This window comes from Xyrauchen texanus, chromosome 13 (assembly GCF_025860055.1).
Source record: "Xyrauchen texanus isolate HMW12.3.18 chromosome 13, RBS_HiC_50CHRs, whole genome shotgun sequence".
Lineage (NCBI taxonomy): Eukaryota > Metazoa > Chordata > Actinopteri > Cypriniformes > Catostomidae > Xyrauchen > Xyrauchen texanus.
In genome coordinates, this window is record NC_068288.1 from 41243376 (window position 1) to 41268624 (window position 25249).

The 25249-nt window shown below is 38.0% G+C and overlaps 1 protein-coding gene across 2 annotated transcripts in view; it reads right to left on the bottom strand.

The window, feature by feature from the left end:
* Positions 1–25249, bottom strand: part of LOC127654102 (RNA-binding protein Raly-like) — a 105549-nt gene that overhangs the window by 50182 nt on the left and 30118 nt on the right. Inside the window, exon 1 of one of the 2 annotated variants that reach the window (XM_052141092.1) lies at positions 15745–15789. The exons of the other annotated variant lie outside the window; for it this stretch is intronic. The gene's annotated coding sequence lies outside the window, so the exon portion shown is untranslated. Of the gene's footprint in view, positions 1–15744; positions 15790–25249 lie in introns of those variants that run through there. 2 annotated transcript variants of the gene reach the window in all.

Below are 25249 nucleotides of genomic sequence, written 5' to 3' on the forward strand. Positions count from 1 at the left end.
TTATAGTTTACCCACCTCTTTTTTTACCACTACACCTCTGAACCCAACTAACCAAAGTTTGTACAATGTGTTGTCAAGCCAACATAATAAAAAAACACTTCAATATAATCATTATAATGCAATTAATATAACAATTGTTGCAAGACATTGTGTATCAGGGATTAATGTGTTATTTCATTAGATGCAATTTGATTGATGCGACAAGCAGGGGCTGTAGAAAATCACCTCTGCTGCAATGAGAGTTTGATTGTGTCTATGGCAGTTTGAAACCAGCAATCTATCCTCACAAGCAATCTGCAAAGCAGCCATTCCTCTTTTCTCCCTCCTTACACTTCCTTTTGGGGCAACACCAATGTAAGTCTTTATAAAGAGTCATACAACCAGAATGACAACCACAAAGGGTGTTTAACAGGGAAAGTCTTCTCCATTAAAGCCCTCACTAAAATCACACACTAAACTTACAGTCACTAAGCCTTGCACTTGCAAAACAATTACATAGGAACAGTGGCATAACAGAGTGTTATGATACAGGAAGTAGCAATGAGATGACTCCGGGATTATTAATCATTACAGCACATATTTTAAAGACTACCTGGTATTATAGAATCACATTACTATAACTACATTTTTGCAAAAGGATTCAAGTTGACAGAATTTAATCAATTTTAAGTACATTAGTTGGTTACACAAATTAATGAATAATATTATTTTTACACTTTTTATGAAGCCCATATTTATAATGCAATGTAAAGTAATTATAATGCATTAGTAATGTCTGAAATACACCTAATAATATGTTATAACTTCTCATATATAATTGTAACCACAACTATAATACTTAAATATTCATAATTATACCTTACAGTAAAATACATAATAACACCAGCAACATCCAATTTTATCTGCAGAAGTTATAATGTATTATATATATAATTGTAATATATAGCATATATAATATATATGCTTTAAGTAAAGTGACACAATCAATGCCTTCTTATAAACATCCATAAGATATTTTTAAGTGGTTATAAGACAAGTGCAGTGGAGATGTTATATATTACACATGCACAAAATAAAAAATAACACCCAATTAATCTACATTTTGAAATATTACGAAAAATACTTGTAAAGCAACATGGTTCAAATATATGTATGCTGATGACACATGTAGCCAATATTCTTGGGTGTAAACACAATCAAGAATTTACTGGACTCTATTCAATAAACTTGAATGTTTGTGAATCTTATTTGGAGCCTTATTTTATAAATAACTTCCATTGTATAAGTGTGACTTGTAATGTACTGTATGTTACAAGTTTACGTTATGGCTGTTTATAATAAGATATTGCTTTTGTAAATTTACTTAAAGCAGGCAAAGACCACTTATAATGTGATCACGTCTTAAAGCCTTTTGACTGTTTACACAATGTTGCTTTTGCATGACATCACTTATATGATTAACTTTATTAGCTTCTGCTGTGTTAAAATTGGATGTTGCTTGTGCTATAATGCATTATGCTCTTAAGTACAACTATGAATAGGGGAAATCTTATAATGTATTATAACTGTAGTTAAAGTTATAACTTCTCATAAGGTGTATTATGATACATTATGAATGCAGTATAACGTATGTATAATGCATTTACAATGCATTATAAATGGTCTTCATAGAAAGTGTTACCAGTATTATTTATGTAAAACACACATAACATGAATTATGTTAATGTGTAGATCTTTATGACAGCTGAAGGATGTGTGTCCCCCCACTAGTTATTGTTAGGGCGACATTAGTGTGTGTCTTGCATGTGAACCAGGATTGAGAGGAAAGTGGACGACCCAGATGCACAACAAGGAGAGTATATCATGGTTTCTAGTTTGAGAAACAGACCCTTCACAGGTCCTAAACTGCCACATTCAATGACCAGTACATGCCAAACACCAGTTTCATCTGTAACAGTGAAGAGAAGACTCTGGGATTTTGGCATTTTTAACCGACAACATGTCATCATGGTGCCCTGCCAAAGGTTTGTTTTCCAGGGCATTTCATATTGCTTCCTTTGAAACCAGAACAAGCATAATAAACAACCATTAACATTGATAACTGCCACTATGAATGAAAGGCTTTCAGATTTGTATACTTCTAAATATGTTAAAAGCACTAAAACAATCCAAAATATCCTAAAATCCATCCATGACATAAGAAGGCCTAATACCGCTTGTTGATTTTCATTTGAATTTCAGTATGCATGCTTTCAGAGACGGTCTAAAACACAGTTCATATTGTTATTTTTTCTAATTGTCAAGTGTACTAATAACACAAGGAGATAGACACCCACCTCCGATTGTTCTCTACTCATTTGGCAAGCCTAAATACATAAATTACCCCCACACACACACACACACACACACCAAAATTAAAACCCACAGCCATGCAAAGTAATGGGAATCTTTGCATATGTATGATTTCTGAAAGAGCTCTCCATCAACGTTCGATTGGTGCAGATCTAGCATTCAGCAGTGTCCATTAATATGCATAACGCAAATATTTTCTGAAGTGGGTTTGTGTGACAGGACGTGCTGTCTTCCATCAAAACCCCCCAAGCACGAATGTATCAACAGACCGGAATAATAGCAGGGTTGAGGCACACATCAAATGCATCCATGTTTTTTGTGACATTCGCATGTGGCCTCTTCTACTTTGCCACTTATCAACAAGTGTCTAAGTCCCTGAGATGCCAGGTCCGGTAGAAAGGGTGTGTCTGAGCAGTCAATCAAATCTGTTTATGGCGCCGCTGTTGGGCAGCTACATGCTGACACTGCTGCTGCTGCGAGACCTGGCGAAGTTGCCGGGAATGGAGGAACCATCCATCAACCCAACAGACAGGCAATACAAACCACTCGGAGGGCGAGAACACACATGTCCTTCCAGTGCCGGATTTATCGGCCTCATATATCCGCTCCACTGATGGACACCTCAGAAACAGCTGATCAGCATAGCTGGATTAAAACCCCACCCACAATGCCATTCTTCACTCACACAGGCTTGTATATCAGCAAAAAAGGTCATCCTACAATTTTGTTTTTGGTACAATGGTATGAATGGAATTATCTCAAAATTTCATATCCTGTTTTCTTGTTCTTAAAGTGTTATCTTGGCCTTTTTACAACTTATTGGAGTTTTAGGAGTTGTTATATTTTACATCCCACATATGAGCACCTCAAGGTCAATATTTCAGACCATGCATTAACCACTAACTCAACTGCCTTTTTTTTTTTTTATGTATTTATTTTACAATTGGTCTTTTACTTGTGTCTTTGACTGCTATGAACTATTATTAAAATACATACAATACACTGCATTTATTGTGTAACTTCCCTATGTTGTTCGACAAAATTCTCAAAATATTCTCGTTTGCTGCCACTGAGGTTGTTATCCGGGTAGGTTTAGAAGTAGGGGTTAGGGTAAGGATTGGGATAGGGTTAGGTTTAGGATTAGTGGCAAGGTTAACAGTGTAATTACAGATGTAATTAAATGCAATTATTTTAAATGTAAGTACAATGCAACAAAACATATGTACTGTATATTATAAGTACATTGTATCAAATGCATAAGTACATAGTAGTTAAAGAAACAATATAAAGTGGGCCCGAAATTGTTAACCTACAGTAGGTTAATTTTTTAACCTAGGGTTAAAGGAATAGTTTACCCCAAAATTAACATTTTGTAAATTATTTACTCATCCTCAAGTTGTTCCAAACCCATATGCTAGTATTGGTCCCCAGCCCCCAGCATGGTGTACACCCCCCCCCACGCCCCGCCGCGTTCTCGGGGAACAGAAGGGGCCTCCCCCGCCCCTGGCAGCGGTTCTCCCTCTCCAGGCGTTCGGCAGCGAGCCCCTCCCCGCTTGCGGTCGGCGGTCTCAAACCCCGCCGTATTTCAGCGGCTGGTAGGGGACTCCTCCCGGCCGCCTGGAGCGGCCCTGACCGCTCCAGGCGGTCGGTTAGGAGCCCCTTCTCCCCTCGCGGTTGGCGGCCATCGTCCTCTTTCAGGCGGCTGGGCTCCTCGTCCCCCGGCAGATGGCCGCGGCTGCTCCGTGGTGAGAACTCTACTACGGCGTATCCCTCCTCATTCCCGGGTTTCCGGCACCAGTGTAAAGGGATCAATGGAAAGGAGGAGGCAAGAACCGGCTTGATAATATAAATAATAGTTTTAATGATACACTTAAAAGACAAACACACACATGACTGCCATGTCCGTAAACAATCTCTCTCTCCCGCACGATCCTCTGCAGTCGACCTTTATCCCTCTCGAAGGCTTGATTAGCCTAATACGGGACCGGGTGTGTAGGATCACGACCCGGCCCCGCCCTCCGCCCTCCGCCCTGCCACAGACTAGTTTATTATTTTGACTAGTCACATTTTTGTTGTTGTTGTTGTTGTGGTAATCAGCATTATGCCATAAAGGCTGTTGATTCCGCTTAACTTGTAGAAAAACCCGGAATATTCCTTTAAAAGGTTTGGAATAAGTAAATGATGACAGAATTAAATTTTCAGGTGACCTATTCCTTTATCATAACCCTGGGCATTCGTCCATATTTCACACTGTTCATGCTTTATCCTGGGTTAGTAATTCATGCTGTTTGCCACAAATTTGGCACTGCACTCTGGGGTTAGCACTGTTCTGGAGCAGGACTTCCTAACCAAGGGTTGAAAGTGGTGCTTACCCTCTTTCAAAATGAGAAATGTACAACATTGCTTAAACCAGTGTCCCAAGTGGCCTAAATCAGAATTTAAAAAAAGACGTTAACCCAGGGTTAAGTGTAATGTGAAAAGTATTTTTAATGCAATAATCTATCTGTTATATGAAATTGTTTATAATAACAGAGGAAGATGCTGTATTGTACAATGGAATAAAGCATGGCATCCAACAATAACTCTTTTAATCAACAATTTACAAAAGTATCACATAAAGTCAATTTGTTTTTTTCAAATGGAGCAACATTTTCAGTAGCATCTATCACAGTGTTGCCGTTCTGACAGTTGTTCTTTGTAAGATCAGCACACTCAGTTGCTCATTACCTGTAGCTGCTGACGTAGTTTGAATTTTAATTCTCAAGGTCTATTCATTGAGAGTTTCTAAATGCTGGAAACTTCATTAAATATCCATTAATCACTGTTTCTTGAGCTTGTCTAACTCATCCACTCTCCAATAATTTATCTCTGTTTGTTGTGCTGTGGCTAGTCCTACCTTCAGATTTTCAGAATAGCACAAATTAGATCCCGTAATCACATTTTAGTGTAATATACCAGCTAAACTATCGCAGTACCACTTATTTCATTAGGATGCGTTGTTCCAAGGGACATTTTATTCTTTATAGTTTACACATCTATATGTGTGTTGCATTACATTATTTTTTCTATGGTGAAATGTAACCATGAAAAACTATTTGCAATAAAGAAAAAAAAGAAAACCCAACTGTAAAACTATATGAACCTGGAGTGCTTTGCATTCACAATACACATTCAGAGTTCACTAAACTCCCAAGTATGCCTATGCAATAATCAAAAGATTAACATTTTAAAAATCAATATTTATTTGAAAAATTATTAAAACAATGGACATTTTGTGGTGCTGTACAGCAAATTTAAAATCATTTGAATGCATTTTTTTTCCAGTGTTGAACTTAGTTTAGTGAAATAAAAATTTTATTTAATCAGCTGGCAAAATGTATTCTATATACGAGGGAATAAAAAAGCATAATAAGTCAAAATTAACAATGTAACCATTTATGTTTTGTCAAAACTTTTGTTGAATAAATGACTGTGTTGATTTTTTGGGAATTACAAATCAGTAAATGAAACTAATGTCCAATTCCATTCAAATTCTAACTTATGAATCGAAGGGGAGTTAATTTTTAAATACTGAAACAGCTCAACCCTGATTTTGAGGCTTGAATACTGTGATTCTGCCATGGCACTGGTATCCAATGCAACGCTCACGCACATTTATTTAAAAAGCAACCCATGAAAAAGTATTTAAACAATTTGAGTCCCAAAATCAGAAACAAACATCATAATTGAGATGTCTAAACTGAATCACAATTTAATACAAGTTTCTTTTTTTCCCCCCAAGCAGACTACATAGCATATCTGAGATAAAAAGAAAACATTGGAGTGGTCTCATTGACTTTAATATGTATAAAACATCTAAGGGAAGATTGTCTCAAAAGACATGTGCTGTGTTGTGTGTTAGGATCCTCTTCAAATGTAGATGAAAAGAGAAATCTGTGTGCTGAAATTGCATCATTGCTATATAAACAGATAGACCTGCAAAATGACATCAAAGCCAAGTATTGAGATTCTAATTATTATTATTTTTATTTTTACAGTATTTGCATTTCTAAGATATTGTAAGGACATATGAATGGACATGGGCATTAAACGAGAAAATAAAATAAAAAATAAGCATAAAGAAAAAAATATCATGCCTTCAAGAGCTGTCAATATTATCCAGTAAATCTTGTGCATACAACACAGAAAATAAATTATACATTGTTCCTGTCTTGGCCAACTATCTTGAAGATCATAGCTGTGAAATTCTAATTTGTTGTTCTTATCAGGTACAACCAATGTGTCCAGGCACTAGATGGAATCTCATGAAAACATGATGTCATAATATGTTTAAAAATAAAAATATTATAAATGATATTTTGCAGAATACGCAGCCAACTTTTGGAACAATTTTTTTTTTGTTTGCGTTTTGACATTATTTTTATGACAATAAAGCACATATTCAAGTGTCTGGATGTTTTCATTTTGGAGTTGTTTTTTTAATTCAAATTATTCTCAATGGTGGTTTTCATAAGACTCTCATTATTGTAATATCAGCATTTTTTATTGGATTACAGTAAAAATATACTATACTACAATGTTTTTTTTTTTAAAACAAATATTAATGACAGCAGAAAAAAGACTACCATGATGTTTACAATTTAAGTAATGTATCTAGTGAATCTAACAAATATTATGTAAATATGTCCAGGTCATATTTCATGCAAAAGAAATAAGAAATTATATTTGCATAAAGAAAATGAAGCCTATTTTGAGACCATTAATATACAGTATATACACACACACACACATACACACACACACACACACACACACACACACACACACACACACACACACACACACACATATTGCATAGTAAAATTATTTTCACGACAATTGATTCACCCAAATTCTTATTAATGTAATGTGTCCAGATGTACTTTTTTAGTGGTTTTGCAATTATTTTCAAAAGTGGTTCTTATTCCATTCTCATTATTGTATTTTTATTGTGTTAGAGTAAAACAAGATTTTTTTTATGTTGACTCAGCAAATGAAAAATGGGGGAGGGGGTATTTTTTTTTTCTTGAAAATAGTCACAAAGCAAAAATAGAACAAAATACAACAAATAATAATACTAATAAACGTGTATATACCTTATTAATAATAATGTAAAAAATTATAAAATAAACTTAAATTCCTTAGAGCAAAGTATTTTTTATTTTTTGGTATTAATTTTGATTGTTGGGTGAAATGTGACCTAGTCATTTTTTTGTGAGATTCACAAAAGGCCTGACAGAGTTTCTGTCTCTTATCCTTTGTCGACTTAGTAGTAGACACAATAAAGCCTCAGAAACCTCTGACCAGTAGGGATTACTCTACTGAGACTGGGTTGACCATTCCCTGAGCTCTGTGTAAATGTTTGCATTTGAGTGAGAGATATGTAGGTCGAGAAATAGTCTGTGTGTTTGAGTGCAACAAAAAATTAGCAGCAAACAATTTTCACCCTGCCTCCTCAGCTACCAAAAAATGTATTTAGCTTTCAAGGCTTGATCAATAAACCTGAGCACAGGTCAAACAACAGCCAAGTGTGAACCACGCTATTCATTCTCAACTACACAGAGTCATTCATGGGACACCAGGATAAGGAGATATACACAGAGAGAGGCTCATCTGAAGCTTGCCATTGCAAGGCAGCTAAGTCCACACTACTTCAGGGGTTGACTCAAGCCTTACCCTACGACCAAGGGCATTACTTGGGGGACAACAGGAAATGGTGTCCGGTGCCACATTTGATAAGGTAAGTCTACTAGTGTTAATTTTCATGAAACTGGTCAACAACATGTCTGGGTCATATTTCAATCTAAAATAAAAATGTAGCTTAAAGACAATAGATAATACTTTTGGGACAAATAAGATCATTAGCATTATGACATTATTCTCATGACAACTGAGCACATTTCCTACCTAATTTTTCATTATTTAAATAGTAAATAATTTATATATCATGGTAGCATTTGTTGTGCTGCCTTTTTGATTTATGCTGATTTAAATAACAAATAAAAAATCTTTGTATAATAATTTTTTTAATGTAAAAAAATGACAAATACAGTAATGAAAATGTAATGAGAATCATCAGTGAGTATAATGGGAATTTAGATAATGAAAACCTAAAAGTAAAATGTCCAGACGCATTACGCATTATTATAAGTCATGTGAATTTCAGAGGAAAATGTGCTTAATTGTCATGGCAAATATACTATAATCTCCAATGGCTCATGAAACCAGTCAAGAAACAGTCTGGGTTATATTTCACCTTAAAATCAAAAGAAAGGATAAATAAATTATATATTGCTTAAAGAAAAGGTAGCCTACTTTTAGAAAAAATATGATCATTTGAATTGTGACATAATTTTCATAAAAATTAAGCATATTTTCACCCTCAAATTTTATTTTCCGAAATGCAAAGAAAATGCATTCTCATAACTTTAATGCGATAAAATAACGATATATTATTAAAACTGTTAAATATTTATTATGGCTGTCGATTTAACACGTTAATTCAGTGTGATTCATTTTATTAAAAATAACGCGTTAAAAATGTAACGCAATTAATCGCAATGCCACCGGATTGTAATAAGATAGATTCCTGAGATATGCAAGCTTGTAGTACCACCTGTTTACTCCAGAGGGCAGTAATCGAAATTTCAGCTGTGTGGCAACGCGCAGTTTATACAGTGAAGAAAACAACCATCCAGCAGACACACAACACAAACATGCGTTACGTTCTTGCGTTCAAAACATTTGATGGAGCGCAAATTCGAACTAAGAGATCTCAAGATGTGTTCACAGTGACCTAAACATTTTATGTTTATGATGCAATACACCCGAGACACTACACTAGTATGTCTGATGCTTGTTGAAATTGACGGGTCCTTAAACAAGCCCTCAAAATAAATCTCGAACTGATTGACAAATTCACTTGTGAAATGGATTGCTGTGAACTGTGTGCCAATGGTTGACTTATTTTCAATAATATGGTAGTAAACAATACATTGTATTCTAAAGCAGCTTTTTGTATTGTCTTATTAAGAAATAACTCTTCTGCCACAAGAATGTAATGCATTTGAATTTATCTGAATATACATATATATATATATATATATATATATATATATATATATATATATATATATATATATATATATATATATATATATATATAATTTTTTAAATATTTAAAGATAATTATGTAAAATCATTTCATCATTATATATTGAATTATTTTAGTATGAGGGGCTTTCTCAGCAATTATTTGTATATGTAAATGCAATCAATCGCAATTAATCGGGACATCATGTAATTAATTAGATTATTTTTTTTTTATCCATTGACAGCCCTAATATTTATACATTTTCATAATATTTGATGTGCTGCCCTTAGATTTATGCTGATTTAAATAAACATTAAGCTGATTAAAAAAAGTATTATTAGAAAGAATTACTGCATTACAGTAATTAAATAATGCAATGAGAATCAACACTATGAATAATGAGTATTAAAACAATGAGAACTCAAAAGTAAGGTAGGATTTGTTGTACTACCTACATTCTTAAATAAATAAAAAAATCAAAATAACATCTGACGCATCATGGTACATGAATTTGAGAGGAAAATGTGTTTATTTGTCATGACAATAATGTTACAATGCAAAAAAATAAAATAAAGAAAACATAGTCTTATTTCTTTTTGATTTTTAGGTGAAATATGACCCAGGCATGTTCTTGACAGGTTTTGTGAGATTTGCCCAGTATAGCCTACTCATCAGCCCCATGAATTCAAGTGACAGCCCTGCCTACGACCCTTACAACCAACATCAACCATTGTCTAAAATCTATTTTAGCGGTCTCACGAGATAAGCATGCAACCTTCAAGTAACAATGCACGCATGATAAGGCCAGGCCACTGTCATCTTCATATGTAGTGTGCGCTAAAACTTGAATCTGATTTGCCAAAGTCTCAAGGTCTATGAGAGGGCGCTGTGTGGAAAGAGTTGTAAAAGCTGGAAGTGCATGAGAATAGAGCAGATGCCATGGGGACATTAAAAAACAAGGCCATATATCCAAGCATACAACTGCAAAATGAGTTTTCTTTCTTGGTTTAAACTTCTGTATGCTTATAGAGATGTATACCTGAATAGACGGATTTTCTCCTTAAGTTTAAAAAAAAAGATTTGTAGTGGTATTATTAAAAATGTGCTACATCTAGGCAATGGAATCCAGATTTCTTACCAGAATCACATCAGTTTGTGTTATACATTTCTACTTCTTTAAGAAAATGTAATTAATATGGCAAATGGCACACAGTCTCGGTAAAATCACTGAATAATTTGCTACTTTTGAGCACAGTATTTCAGTGCAAAAACATGTGTTTTATTCACTAATCTGTGATCTACATTAACCAGGCGTTTTACAAGCCAGTATCTAGATGCCCAGCGTACTGTAGCTGAGAGCACTTTTAGTGAGCCTGATCCAAAAATGTAACTGTTGTGACATTTTTGCAAAATGATATTACGTGGCTCATTATTACACGTATCGCGGCAGTTCTGACAAGAAATGTCCACTAAGTGGCGCTAAAAGAGAGTTTATTTAAAATAAGTTAATTATTTTATGGTTAATGTTCTATAGAGTTTTAAATCAACAAACGACCTCCCTACCCTAAACCTAACGATAGTGTCAATATAGCAAATGTGAGATGATAAACACAATTGATGAAGCAACCACGTCATTTTGTGATGCTTCTATGACACTTTCGGCCATCTCCGATGTGCTGTTCATGAATCATACTCCTTGGCATAATAAGTTCAATACTAAAATGCATAGTCTTACATCACCTATACATGTTAAAATGCATCGCCTTAAAAATCATGCACAATAGTAAAAGTCTTAAGTTCTTTTTTTCTAGATGTTTTACCCATTGTCAAGGGCGTACATCCCCCGCACTCTTTAAAAAAGTGTTTTGGTCCCCTGCACTATTTCAAGCTAAACTCATACCAAATGGTGGATTTGTATACAGTATTCTTTACGTTCGGATACTTTGGGCTGACTGAGCACTTATCCAGCCAATCACAGGTGAGTTTCACGAGTCGAAACAACCCTTATGTAAAAGGATGCCAGTTAGACAGTCTAATTTACGCAGCTCCGTTCATTTCTACAAAGTTACTTTTAACAAAGCTCATTTATCCATGTTTTCTATCTGCATTGATGTTGATCTAAATTAATAATCTAGAGATGAGGAACACACAAACGAGAGTTATTTATCGGCATATCCTTCTTGATTGGCAGCATTACGTGAAATGCACTGCAGAAAAATCAAAGAACAATCCTTTACACATTGTCTTCATAAGTTTCTTTTTACATTATGTTTGTGAGGTAAAAGTTTGATTGGTTCTTTTTGTCAATTTAAGGAGATTACTAGATCTGTGTTAAATGTGTAAAGCTAGTTTTAATATCAGCTCCTGTTTTTTTCGATAAGTTGTAGGAAAAAAGATAGATCTGCTTTGTTCTTTGGACACATGCATTTTACTGAAGTTAATAGATATGTAGACATGCTTTTATACATGAAAATGTACAGATGGTATTAAAAATCATACTTTTTATAAGACTGTTATTGTTGTCTTTTTATAAAAGTCATGCTCAGAAGCTCACAAACTGTAAATTTAGCAATTAATTTGCAATACTTGAATCTTTAGTCATAGAAAGCATGAAAATCCAAACAATATAATAAACAGGGGTGCATGACCAAAAACATATGTCCACAAAACTCCAGGAAAGTCAGTACACCGACTCCCAAAAATTTAATGAGCTCACTAACAGAAATTAACATAATGTTTGTTCATTTCTATGGTGAGCGCAATACTTGAATCTTTAAAATACTACGAATACAAATAGTCTGCACTTATATAGCACCTTTTTTAACCTTAGGGGTTACCAAAGCGCTTCACACTGTGTCCCAGTCACCCACTCATACTCACACTTATACACCAATGACAGCAGAGCTGCCATGCAAGATGCTAGCAACGTAGGGTTCAGTGTCTTGCCCAAGGACACTTCAGCATGTGGAGTCGTGTGGGCCGGGAATTGAACCGACAACACTGCGATTAGTGGCCGACCCACTCTACCACCTGAGCCACAACCGTCCAATACATGTATATAATACTTTAATATTGCACTGTAAGTGTTGGGTCTCTGCAAGCCACTTGACAGCTGTGTCAACCCCCCCTCCAATTTTTTAAATGACTGCTACGCCTCTGCCTGTGATTGATGTGAAAGGGAATAAAAGTCATTGTTGTTTTAGGACCACTAATGTTTATTTCACCAGAAAACTGTCACAATACATACAAAGAACCATGAACCAGATGTTGGTACAGTGTAGTAACATGATTCTATGAGACCAGGTTGTTAAACAAATCTATGAGCACGTGCAATTCGTTCTCAATGACTTTCCCCCTCAGCGTCATGCCTAAAATATCTCCATTCTAAGGACACGTTTTTTTTTTTTTATGTTAACGAAATGGTTTGAGTAGAACTGGAAAAACAGCTCTTAGAATGTAGAGCTAAACAAAATGTAATGGTTTCACAGTATTAATTAACAGTTATCTAAAAGTTTCCCACACCTAATTTGTATTCATTAAACAAGAGCTTTTGAAAGCACAACTGACTGTTTTATTTACAATTCGACATAAAAGAAAGTCATGCTGCACGGTGCTTCTCACTGTAAGGGGGAACACACATGATTTTACTCACGTCACATTTGCATTGATCCATTTACATCCCAAAGTCTTTGAACTTCAAAAAGATGAACTAAAGGCTTTGCATGGGAGAACTCCAATGGAGCATTGATACCCTACACAATACAAACAGACTTTGTAATACTGGCGAGTGCACACTAGGATAACATATTTGCTTATGATTTCGTTTCTGAGGCTTAGATGATGTACACAGTTGTCTCAGCATTTGCATTGCAAACCAGAGACATTTTGCTGAGATAACGAGCAGCATACAGAAATCAATGATGGAACCCAGCAGAAAACATGTGGCTTTAAATGACCAAACCCAAGTGAGATCCAACCTGTGTCATCAGCCAGTCATTTCCCATCGTGCTTGCATTTCATGCAACTCAGATAAAGCAACTGCGGCTACCTCGCGCTCGTGAGAAATTTTTTGACATTTGTCTTCATGACATCACAGCAAGTCAGACAGATTTCTAATCGGTATGCATCTGCCGGTGATCACTGGTGATCGGTTCTGCGCAGAACTTGCTCATCTAAAAATGAGCCTGAGTCTGTCCTCACTGCAGCCTGTAGCACGATGACGTACTAGATTAAATCCATTACTTACTGGACCTTTGTAACCTCCATGAAGTTGGCATCCCATATAATAAAATCATTACCAAATCAGTACCATTCATTTTTGCAGCGTTTGTGCCACAGAAATTACTGTTTGTGCTGGTTCGGTGTTTGAGACAATAGACAAAATTCTTTGTTACATCACTTTCCACCCCATGTGGTCCAAATCGCTCCAAACCGGTGTTGTTCATTTGTGATCGATTTGTGCCATTTAAAGTAACACTATCTATTTAAAGTAACACTATCTATTTCCCTGAATTCTTAAGAAATAATAATTTGAATTCGCTAGCAGTGATGCCACTCTTCACCCCATGTCATCCAAATCACACCACACCAGTGTTGTTCATTTGTGTCATTAAAATTAATCTTGTATCTATTTCCCTTCCTTGGAAATAACATGAAACCTTTTGGGAGCAGTGATGTCATTCTCTACCCCATGTGGTCCAAATCGCTCCAGTTTTTATTGGATCTAATCCAGTATGCCATCACGCTACAGGCTGCAGTGAGGACCTCTTGGCGCTTGGCTGTCCTCTGAACAATGGTGCTTGGCTGTCTTCTATTGGACATTTCTGGTACTGCGCCTAAGTACTTTGCCACTCAATCTAAAATTTGGAACAGAACTGACTTTGATTTTCAAGTATTTTGACATTTCTGTTGACATTTTTATGATATTTTATTTATAAAATTTTTTTAAAGTTTGTGCAGTACATTTTCATTACAATAAACTTCACTTTCACTTTATGAAAGTTGCCCGGCATGATGAGATCTATATGTGTACAAAGTTTGGTGATGGTAGCTCAAAAGGGATGTGCTACAGAGCCCCCCCCCCGAACATACCCATCTTCTAGGTGGCACTACAGAACCCACCCTGCAACTTTGCCCAGCCCTAATGTCCGACAACTCTGACGTGTGTGAAAAATTTCAAGAGTTTTCGCAAATGTTAAGTACCCCAAAAGTACAGAAAACCAGAATAAGAATCCTTAGAAGAACAATAGTGCCTCCACACTTTCAGTGCTTGCCCTAATAAATGGTCTGCACTTATATAGTGCCTTTTTAACCTTAACGGTATTCAAAGCGCTTTACACTGTGACTCATTCACCCATTCACACACATATTCATACACCAATGGCGGCAGAGCTGCCATGCAAGGCGCTAGCCTGCCATTGGAGCAACTTGGGGTTCAGTGTCTTGCCCAAGGACACTTCAGCATGTGGAGTCGTGTGGGCCAGGATTCGAAACCACCAACCCTGCAATTAGTGGCCAACCCGCTCTACCAACTGAGCCACAGCCGCCCAGAATAAGGCTTTAATGGGTAAGAAATGGGTGAGTAAATCTAAATCAAATCTAATTAAATCTAATTCAAGATACATTATCAAAAGTAAGCCTTATTATCTTACACAATTGCTTCTTAAAGGGATAGTTCACCCCAAAATAAAAATTATTTAATTTCTTACTCAACTTCATGTTGTTTCAAACCAGTGTAGCTCACCACTTGAAACACAAAATAGGTTAGGCAGCAGTGTTTGGTGTAATCTGATTACAAATAAATAGTTACTGTAATTAATTGCCTTTTTGTAAAAAATAGTGTAATGCATTATATTTGTAAATTCTTGAAATTAAGATTACATTTTCTGACTTTCAATTTAAATTTCAAGTAATTGCTTTTAAGCACATTACTTGGGTTACATTTATGTATAATACATTTAAAATATGAACCCATATGTTCATATTTACATCTGTCATTCTGTAACAGCTGAATGGGGTCAAAAACAATGAATATAGACATTATTTAGAAATTCTTGATCAGAGAGACATTTTTATGAAAAGTATTTTATAAAGTAACGTAAAAGGAAAGAAATTAGTAATGTGATTACTTTTCCGATGAAGTAATCAATAAAATAATCGGAATATACTACCCCCCGCGACCCGACTTCGGATAAGCGGTTGAAGATGGATGGATGGATGGATGGATGGAATATACTACAATTTCAGAGAAGTAAACATACCACATAAGAAGTTCCACAAGAAACTCATATGGATCTTCAAAGGATGGTTTTATCATTTTACTGAAAAACAAGACAAAATTACTGATTACTAAGAAAGTCTTTTGCAGTGTAGCAAGCACTTAAATACAAGTGTGTCTATTATGAAGTTTATAATACGGCACTCACTTAATAGAGAATTGAGTTCTGAGTTACAAAGATAACTAGCACATAAGCACATAAGCTGCACTGCTGCCATAAGGGGGTAAACTAAGGACAGCCAGTGCTTTAAATGCCACTTTACTGCCATACTACTCTGAAAACAGCTGGGATGAATAGCACCATACAGTTTCAGCAAAAAATTAAATACACTGACATGAAAATAACATTCAAACATCTGAGATTGATACAAAATGTTCTAACATTCTTGTGTATGATCCAATATGCCCTGATATTCACAACACAGGGTAGTTGAATTGCTGGCATGTTGTCATTTCCCCCCTCATTTTTACCAATTTTCTTTTACCACAAATCAACTAATCAGTAGGAGGTATGAACAACTAGTCAGTGACTAGTCAAGGAAGTACTGTCTATTGCCCCAGTTTATGGTCATGTTGATTGGACCCCAATCAGATGCAGTTCTATGGAATACACAGTATGAAAACCAAGCACAACTTTCAATATAAAACTGACAGTAAGTCAACAAACAAATAGGCTAAATAACTTTAACATTTCATTGCACAACTTCATCTTCAGAAGGAGACCTACGGATTATGCATAATAATGGGAACATTACTCACTTATCTTAATATTTATTGTGGAAGGTGTTGAATTCAATCCAGTCTCATGAAAAGTCGTAATAATATTATGAAATGGCAAAATAGTTACAAGTCATACGAGTTAAAAACATACCACTTTTATAACCATTGAGAAAAATATTCAAACCAATGAGTTTAACCCCTAACCCAAACCTAAATACTACCATAAAGTCTAAAGCCCAAAGTATACTTCGGTACTGACGCTTAGAATATGCATAGTGGTGGGCATTATAATTTTTGCATTGTTTAATTATACATTGGGGTACACATCCTGCACTGCTGAAGTGACCCATTTCATTCCGGGTGTATTCTGAGTCTTACAATCATGTAAAGAACAAACCTATATGTAGGTTTTTAGTCACCGATCATGGTTACCCGGCATCCACCGTAACACATCATGCACAAGTTTTTTTTATAACACATAAAAAAATTGCTGCCTCAAGAATAATGGGTTTGACGTCAGAGACACAGTGATCATACCATTGGCTCTCGCGTGCCTTGTGACCAATTACAAAGACCTCTTTTGGGATGTGCATGCATTTTTTGAATGAGACGTGCCGTTAGAATCAGGATGACACAGGATCAGGATGCCTTCAAGGAGGGGGAATATTTTTACCAATTAAAACCTTCAGTTTCACTCTGCTACTCGCATAATGCCAACGTATGGTTTGGAATATTATTATAGTGCATTTTTAAAAATAAATTATTGTGACTGTACTTTATCTGCTTATAACGTCTTTTCTATTGTTGAAGACTGGTTAGGTTTAGGCATAAATGTGCGGTTGGGTGCATAAAATTATCTTTAAATAGTGTAATGTATGGTCTGCACTTATGGTAAATGGTCTGCACTTATATAGCTCCTTTTTTAATATTAGAGGTTACCAAAGCGCTATACACTGTGTTCCATTCACCTATTCACACACACATTCACACTCACATGACGGCAGATCTGCCATGCAAGGTGCTAGCTTGCCATTGGGAGCAACTTGGGCTTGGTCTTGCCCAAGGACACTTCGGCATGTGGAGTCATGTGGGCTGGGAATCGCACCGCCAACCCTGTGATTAGCAGCCGACCCGCTCTACCACCTGAGCAACAGCCGCCCCCAATAATGCATATCAAATTATGTATATCAAAGTGTCTCTTTCATGTTTTATCTATCGGTTAGGCTTAGAAATGGGGTTGGGTTGGGGGATCTAAAATATTATATATGATTGTATAATGTAATATCATGCTATTATACATAGAAGTATAATAAAACATTCAGGTTAAACACATAAAATATTTTCAAGTCAACGATTGTTAACTGACGACAAAGTTTTCTCGTCGAAAGAAAATTAGTTTTCTCACCGTGTCAATGAAAGGACGCCAGGAGGCACTATTGGTGCCATCAGGCCAAAGACACCATGGTGACTGCTCGAATCTCTGCCTGTTTGGCAGACATCTCGGTCTGGATAAAGGAACCACCTGCATCTTAACCCAGCCAAGAATGAGCTCCTTGTCTTTCCAGCCAACCCTGCTGTTGAACACAACATCACCATGCAGCTAGGTTCAACTACAGTAGCACCTTCCAAAACGGTCAGAAATCTAGGGGTAACCATCGATAACCAAATAATTTCACAGTCCACATCTCAAAGACAGCATAATTATGTAGATTTATTCTCTACAATATCAGGAAGATAAGAACGTCCTCTCTGAACATGCCACACAACTGCTTGTTCAGTCACTTGTCATAACTTGACTGGACTACTGTAGCTCTCTCATTGCAGGCCTTCCTGCATGCGCAATTAGACCTCTCCAAATGATCCAGAAATCAGCAGCACGTCTGGTCTTAAATGAACCAAAGAGAGCACATGTTACACCACTCTTTGTCTCTCTCCACTGGCTGCCGGATGATGCACGTATTAAATTCAAGGCTCTGATGCTGGCATACAAAACAGTCACTGGGTCTGCTCCAGCATACCTAAAATCATTTCTGCCTGTGGTCGGCTAAGGAACGGCGCCTTGTTGTGCCAACACAAAGAGGCACCATCACAAAACACTTTACCAATCTTTCGGTTTCGTCGAACCACGTTCAAAAAACGGCTAAAAACACATCTTTTCCATGAGCACTTTACCAGTCACAACAAAATAAATCTTGTTAAACTTTAATCTGTCTTGAATATTACTATTCTGATGCTAGTGAATCTTTGTAATGCAGCACGTTTGTATCACCTTCTCCTAAAGATGATTAATTTATAATGTATTCCTCTTTTGTAAGTCACTTTAATAGACCCATAAAGATGTCTTTACACTCCTTCCGACTCGAGTTATACAAATGCAGGTATCTCCTAACCTTACATGCGCATGCTCTTGACAAGCACATCCACTGTTGTTGTTTCTACCTTTGTATCCTGATGTTTACCGAAGATTAAATCTTCTTCTAGCGCTTCTTTGTTACAGCAATGACTCAATTGTGAGTGTTGTCACCTTTTGGACCCACTAATTAGAGCAAATATTTCCAGGCACAAGTGCATTCTGGTGCGGTTAGAGAAACCGGGATGTGGACGTTCAGTGCTCAAGCACTCTGCTGATGACGAAATTTGCGTCACGCGTCCTGTCCACAGATGCCTGCCGTTCATGTCTGACTGAAGTATACCTTGGGTTTTAGACTTTATGGTTAGGTTTAGGTCTTGGGAATTAACCACCCTCAACAATAAATTTCAAGATAAATGATGTGGGCAATGGTCCAATTATTATGCATAATCCATAGGTCTCAATTTTTTTAAAGGACTATCCTATTTTCCAGAAATAAAGTAACACCTGATTATAAGTCGCACCGGGTCAAAATCACATTGTTAAGAGAAAAAAAAGACACAAAGAAGATGCACTGAAAGAGGTTGTATTGGCAGCCACTAGGACACAGGAGCAGCCACCCGATTTCCCTTCACTGTTTTAGATGTGTGCCTCAGAATCTACACAATGTATCCCTGTGTTTTTAGGGTTGTTTTAAACTGGAGAATTTGCTTTAAGTAATCGTGTGTAACAGTTTCTCATAGCCTTTTTATGTTTCATGATAGAAATGTGGGGTGGCACGGTGGTGCAGCGGTTAGCACTGTTGCCTCACAGCAAGAAGGTTGTGGGTTCAAACCCTGGTTGCCCCGGCCTTTCTGTGTGGAGTTTGCATGTTCTCCCCGTGTCTGCGTGGGTTCTCTCCGGGTACTCCGGCTTCCTCCCACCATCCAAAAGACATGCAGGCTAGGTTAATTGGTGTCTCCAAAAAATTGCCCTAGGTGTGAGTGTATGTCTGTCTATGTGTGGCCCTGCGATGGACTGGCGACCTGTCCAGGGTGTCCCCCGCCTTTCGCCCAATGTTAGCTGGGATAGGCTCCAGCCCCCCGTGACCCTGTACACAGGATAAGCGGTTGACGATGGATGGATGGATAGAAATGTGACAAGTAAGTCACATCTGTTTATAACATCTGTAACTCTATGCTGTGTGCAAATAAACATCTTTTAGTCATTTACATTTATGCATTTGGCAGACGCTTTTATCCAAAGCGACTTACAGTGCACTTATTACAAGGACAATCCCCTGGAGCAACCTGGAGTTAAGTGCCTTGCTCAAGGACACAATGGTGGTGGCTGTGGGGATCAAACCAGCAACCTTCTGATTAACAGTTATGTGCTTTAGCTCACTACGCCACCACCACTCCGTGCAGTAAAACAATATGCAAGTTAGTTGTTGTGAGTACTTTTGGCTTAACCCATTGTCCAAATCCTAAACCTAAACAATGATTGAAATAGGAAAATAACCTTCATGTATCGCAGAAGAAGGACAACCACTTGGTTTGGTACATCAGTCATTTGTATTGTATAAATAAATAGGGAATGAGTAACCAAATATGTCAACAGACGTTTCCTTTACCAAAATAAAGTGTTAGATTGAAGGCTAGTTACAATTTTCTGTGCCCATGCTGAAATTTGCGTCATGCTACATGCAGAAAAATTAAATATATCGTAGCTTTAAGTCTGTTGTAGACTGTATGTTTTCCTGTGCCTGTCCATTATTTTTCATTGTTTTTGGCTTTTTGGTGATAAGTTTCACCTATGCTTCCTGTCTCAGTGCCCTGATCCTTCTCCACAGCTTCTTTTACAGATAAAACTAGATCTTATTTTACCAGGAGGTTATCCTTCAGGGCAGTTCAAAAGGCCCTCAAAATCTCCACTTTACATTGACATGGCTGTGAAATCTTTGGTTTCACATCCCCACCTAGGGCAATGAGACACAGAGAACACAGCTGAACTTGCCCTAGTTAGTATTCTGCCTGACTGTGGGGTTCAGCTCTGGGGTTTATACTACTCTACTGACAGTAAAGGTCAGACCTCTATGGGCAAGCAATCTGTTAAGCCCTCTTCAACTGTGTTCTGCACATACACAAATACTCACCAAGACTCACAAATACACACAGGGCAAGATTACATGTCTTGGACCACTGGCCTCAGACACAATCACACTCTCTCTCTTTCACACACGCACACACACACACACACACACACACACACACACACACACACACACACACACACACACACACACACACACACACACACACACACACACACACGTCTCTCTCTCTCTCTCTCTCTGACTAATGCTGATGTGGACAATTCCAGCTCAAGCTTGTATCAGCACCTGGGTGAATCTCACAAAACCTGGTTATATTTCACCCCAAAATCAAAAGAAAGAAGACATTATATTTTGATGAATGAAAATAAAGCCTGACTATAGGATCAGTATGATTTTTGATTAGAATTAAGCACACATCCCATACTCATTTAAAAAAAAATATATATATAATTATTTACATTAATTTAAAGAAAAATACATACTGTATATATTTACATATATATATATATATATATATATATATATATATATATATATATATATATGCACTCAAAAAGTATTTATGCCATTATTTTAGTTTTATGGTTTTCAATTTCACTACAACATTTTATTTAATTTAATTTTGTAATTTTTAACTAAATATTACATTTTTTATTTTATTTAGTTAAAGGTTATTCAATTTATTTTGATGGAATTTTGTTATGAAATTGAAATGTGTAAATACATTACAAATATAATACAAATATACTTTATATATAAATATAAATTAAAATATCTACTGTAAATTCATATGAATAAATAAAACTATAAAAATGTATTAACTCAATTTACATACGATATATTTCATATATATATATATATATTATCATGATATAATTAATATAAAATAATGTTTAAATTATATAAAAATATTGTTTGACAATATATATATACACACACACACACACACACACACAACAAATTCTTTTTGTTATATTGAGAATATTGAGAATATTGAGAATAGTTACAATAAGAATAAAGAAACATTTTAAAAATACAAATGCAAAAGTAAAATGTCCCCATGATTTACAGTTTACAGCCTTGACAATTTGGAAGTAAAATGTTCTTATTGTCATGAAAATAAAAAAAAAAGTAGAGGAAAGAAGAGAAAACATTGGAGTTCATTCTGTGTAGTTTCTACACAAACATGCATAGAAACACACAAATGCACATACTGTATTTATTTTGTAAAAAGACATAAATAACTACTACAATACTGTAGGTATTGGTGTATAGAATAATCACAACTGGATAATACAGACATATATTCAATGTGACTGTCAGGGTTCACTCTGGTGTCAAGTTTTACCTCAATACAAAGGCAAGTCGTGCTATGTTGAAAAGCTTTAGAATGACAGCTCAGGTTTATGTCTTATGAAAGAGATGTAATAGAAAATGCCTTGAATGTCCTTGAAGTAAAATACACTGAATTCAATAAAAAGAGAATGCTGAAGCTTCCATTGATACACTGAAACCATCTGATTGCTTTTAAGGGATAATTGGTAGTGCATGTTGTCCATGACCACTGCTGCTTCGCTGCACATTAAGCTTTTTTTTACCCCGGGTCTCTGTCGTTCTTAAGATGCATTGCTTGCAAGAAAGGAAAGTCAAATTTGCCTTTAGCAAATGTGGTGTGCAGCGACCTCAGTCAGTGCTGACTCCAAAGGAGGAGATGGCGGGCGAGTTGTAACATGTGATGAGAGCACACGCCGCCTTGGCGACTTATGTATGCTACCTTCGCGGTGCTGTCTGAACGGATCAAGACATGCTTGCCTCGGATCAGTGGGAGAAACCTCGTCAGTGCAAGAAATACAGCCAGCAATTCTAGGCAGTTGATGTGTAAACGTGGGCATGTCCAGGAACCAGCGGCTGCGTGTCCGTTGCACATGGCACCCAACCCTGTTTGGAGGCATCTGTGGTGACCACAATGCATCTGGACATCTGCTGTAGGGGGACTCCTGTCCACAGAAAACAGAGGTCTGTCCAAGGGTTGAATAACTGACGGCGGATATGTGCCATGGCACCACACACATCTCGCAACTGGTGTCTGAAGCCAGTGCTGAAGCGGTCTCATATGCATCATCCCTAGCAGCACGACCGCGGCTGAGGATGCCATATGCTTCAGGAGCTTCCAGAATTGTTTTAGCTGTGCCTATTTTGAATGATGAAGGTTAATTCAGCACTGACTGGGCGTGATCCTTTTTGAGGCGCAATACCATTGAGATGCTTGCTTTTACCCAGTTGACCTGAAGACCTAAAAGGCTGAGGTGCCTGAGAAACTGGTCCCTGTGAGCGCATAGTGTCTCTCGAGAGTGAGCTAAGATCAGCCAGTCATCGAGGTAGTTGAGAATGTGAATGCCAACTTCCCTTAACGGGGCAAGGGCGGCCTCTGTGACTTTCGCGAAGAGGTGAGGGGACAGGCCGAAGTCGAGGACCTTGTACTGGTACGCCCGCACCTCGAATGTGAACCGTAGAAAGGATTGGTGTGTTTTTGCATGAGAATCTTGAACGGGAGTTTGTGCAAAGCCCAGTTGAGAACTCACAGGTCCAAGATTGGCCTCAACCCACCTCCTTTTTTTGGGTAGGATGAAGTAAGGGCTGTAGAAACCCTTCTGCATCTCGGCTGGAGGGACAAGCTCTATTGCGTCCTTATGTAGAAAAGTTGCGATTTTCGCCTGTAGGGTGCTGGCATTCTTGCTGTGCACTGAAGTGGAGCGAATACCGCTGAAATGGTGCGAGTGCTTGGCGAACTGAATCATGTAACCGAGTCGGATGGTCCTGGCCAGCCAGCGCGACAGGCTGGAAAGCGTTAGCCACATGTCCAAGCTCCGAATGGGGGGGCACTAAGGGGATGATCATGTTTGACGTACTTGGTGGGGCTTCGGAGTGGTGAGGAGCAGGTAGTGTTGTGTTGGGAGGCACACATGCCTCAAAGTCCTGAGGCATGTGTGCTGAGGAAAGACTCAAAGCACATACCTTGCTCCATGTACCTGGTAGGGGGTGGGTTAATGACTGAGGAGGAGGTCCTAGTGAGGCGTCCTCTGGACTCATCAGAACCAGCCTGCCAGGGGGTGTTTATGTGGTACAGTTGTGGATGTGGAGGTGAAAGGTCTACACCCATAGTGCCACTTTGAGTTTGCCGAAACGGCATTTGTGAGCACCTGCTAGGTGAGTCAAGGAGTTAGGAAGCTGCTCTTTTGGGTACCACAGCCCAGCCGGGGTGTGGAATAAAGGTTTTCCTGCCAGCCCTCCACAGGGGGATGGAGTGGTCTACAGGCAAACTCCTTAGAGGCCATCTCGTTCCCTGAGTCGACCATCTCAGGAACGCCTGGGAGCCCTTTTTTGTCCACAAAGAGGTTTGTGAGATGTGGCATCGGCTTCCTGCGGGGAACTGTGCGCTGGAGCCGAGAGCTGGGCCCAGGTTGGGGCGGAGCTGCCTGAGCTTTCGCAGCTGCAGGGGGATGCCCTCGGCGAACAGACAGAGTACGTGCTCTTGAGCGACGAGGAGGCGTGATGTGTTGAATGGTCTCTGTGAATTGGGAGAATTCCTCAGCGGCGTCGCCGAATAGGCTCTGGGAGACGGGGGCGTTGAGAAAGCAAGCTTTGTCAGTATCCCGCATCCAGCCACAGGTGTTGTTCCTGGACCACGAGGGTAGCCATCGCCTGTCCGAGTTCCCACAATGCGACCTTCGTGGCCCAGATGGCGAGGTCAGTTGCTGAGTGCAGTACCTGCAGCACATCAGGATCAGGACTACCCAAGTGCTGTTCTTTAAGTGCCTTGGCCTGGTGGGTTTGCAGGAAGGCCGTGGCATGCAGAGCGTAAGCGGGCCGTCCGGTGGCGATGTAGGTTTTGGCAGCTGGAGTGGCATTTCCTTTAAGGATTGAAAGATGCGACCACAACGTTGCCATGGTCACACTCTCGCAATGAGAACATGAACATTCATAAACGCTGCCTCAGTGTGATCGCAGCCCATACACGTGAGGCAGTATATATGACCGTAAAAAGCGGAGAGATATCTACCACATCCAGGAACTACACAAAGGCGGAAAGGCATCTTGAAAAAGACTCTTTTAGAGGTCTATTTGCTCTTTTAGGAAATGCTGTCGAAGCGCCCAGGGGTGTGGACTGCACTGAGGTGCAGAGAAGGGAGAAAGCCACTGGTAATGCGCCATAGGATCCAACAGCAATGCTCTTAGTAGTGAGAAGAACAGTAGTGAGTTTCTCAGCTCGCTAATCATACAACCGCTCGGCTCTGAAGAAAGAATATGACTGAAGAGTTACAC